Below are 2,055 nucleotides of genomic sequence, written 5' to 3' on the forward strand. Positions count from 1 at the left end.
AGCAATAACCATTACAATCTAGGAGTAAATAGAGGTTAAGGGCAATGGGAAAGAAAGTAGTGGAAGGAGGAAGGACGAGAGAAAAAGAAGGCACTGAAGAAAGTGGAAAGAAAAGAGAGAAGTAAACGTGTGCGCCACGTTACGCCCGGCGTCTGAGACGGAAGTGCATAATTGAGAGGAAACAGACCACAGTCTGTGGCAAACGCAACCTACACTGTACGCGTCGCTATTCCTAAAAGGGAACGGAAATAGCGCTGTGTGTGTGTGCGCGCGCGCGCGTTGGCGTAGCGTGTGTGACGTCACCGCATCATCATTGAGCCTCCGTGGGGTCGCACAGCAGGGAAGGGGATGGGGGGTGATGGTGAGAGGTCGCACCATGTGGCCCGTTTGCTTATTTGGGCTCCGTAATTTTATGCACCATTCGCCGTGCTTTCATACATTATCGTTGGTTTTATTATTCGGCGTACGTGGGAGGGGGCCTGGCCTGCTTCGCGTCGGATCACGACCGTATAGCAGAGCCCACCCACTGCGACTACCCCCAACGTCAACTACTACCACCACGCGAACTACCCAAACTACCACGACGGCCGAGCCAAAACTACCACCGCATAGTAGTCGCACCCTAAGGTCGGTGCACGGATTCGGGGGGAGGGGGTCGCGGGGTGGCGCTGCTGTGCAGCAGGCCGCGGTGTTGGCCGCCAGACCGCGCGGTGGCGGGGTTGGCTTTATCGCCAGGCGTTTATGAGGTCATTCGGCTGATGTCGGGCTTTATAGCACATCTCGCAACATTAGACACTCTGCAAGCGTCCAGTACAACGTGTCCCCCACCGAGGCCGCGCCGCCCCTGCCGCGCCCCCGCGGTGCACGCAACCCTCACCTCGACGCGGAGGGTTCGCTGATGATGAGCCGGCCGCAGACGGACGAGCTGCTCGCCAGGGACAGAGAGGTCATTGCGGTGAGCAGCAGCTCACCACTGGTGGCACAATAGAGGTCGTTACAGCGATCATTATGCACATCGGCCGAGGCGTAACCATTGCGTAAAATGTGTCACTGAAACATATCCTCTTAAATTCTAACTAACATCTCTTAAAAGTTTTTTGTACAAAATATGTTGTAAATTTGCGACAGTCGCAGTTTCAGATTGTAATTTTACGACACATACCTAGGAAAATTTGAAACCTTCCTCCCTCCTTACCTATTTCGTTAGTAAACCTGCACTGTACTATCACATGGTATGGTGTTAAGTAATTTATGGGATCATTCTTTGCGAACACGATCTTCCAATTTCTAATTTATTGTCTAATACAGTCATTTCAGAACGTCAATTTACTTTTCTTCGACGCTAAAAACAAATGGACGCAGCCGCAAAATTACGACTAAGATGGTTTTTTCTTTACGATGACACGCAGAGGTCACCCAGGAGTTGGCCGCCCGTAGTGGTTTTCTGTGGAGGTGCGGGTGGAGGGTGCGGGGTGGTTGCGCTCGCACGCTGGCATTGCTGTAATTTACTTAAGATGGCCTTAAATAAGGGAGCGAGGTCGAAGCACACAGATAGAAGGGCAAAGAAAGCGCGGGGGAAAGAGCATGAGCACGAGAAAGTGAGCCGAGTGAGAGAGAGAGAAAAAGAGTAAGCAGAGAGGGAGAGAGAGAGAGAGCTAATAAGACGGGCGGTGTAACGCCGCCTGCGCCCGCAGCGGTGCGTCTCTGTGATACATAAATGATCGCGAAAGCGGAGAAAACGAGAAGTTGTCGGCTCTGCTCCGCTGAGCTTGCGGCGGCCGGCCCTGGCGGGGCTTGGCGGAGCCTGGCGGGGCCTGGCGAGCCCCGGCCACAATGCCGGCCCTAATCCCGCGGCCGGGCCGGCCCGGGCCGGGATTGCAGAGTAATTATACCTCGGGGCCCTAATTCGGTCAGCGGGGCGGCGGCCGGCGCGCGCGTTTTAATTGTGGGAAAAGCGCTCCGCTGGCGCGATCCTTGACGGAGCGACAGATGTTTGCTGCGGGCGCGCAGCCGCGCGTGAGCCCCAACTGTTTCTCCTCGTGCCTCCTCTCTCTC

General features: G+C 55.0%; 1 protein-coding gene across 1 annotated transcript in view; it reads left to right on the forward strand.

Moving 5' to 3' along the window:
* LOC113218421 (lachesin-like) overlaps nucleotides 1–2,055 on the forward strand; it is a 160,159-nt gene that overhangs the window by 116,242 nt on the left and 41,862 nt on the right. The gene's annotated exons all lie outside the window — the stretch shown is intronic.

This window comes from Frankliniella occidentalis, unplaced genomic scaffold (assembly GCF_000697945.3).
Source record: "Frankliniella occidentalis isolate FOCC.00 unplaced genomic scaffold, Focc_3.1 Scaffold43, whole genome shotgun sequence".
NCBI classification, from domain to species: Eukaryota; Metazoa; Arthropoda; class Insecta; order Thysanoptera; family Thripidae; genus Frankliniella; species Frankliniella occidentalis.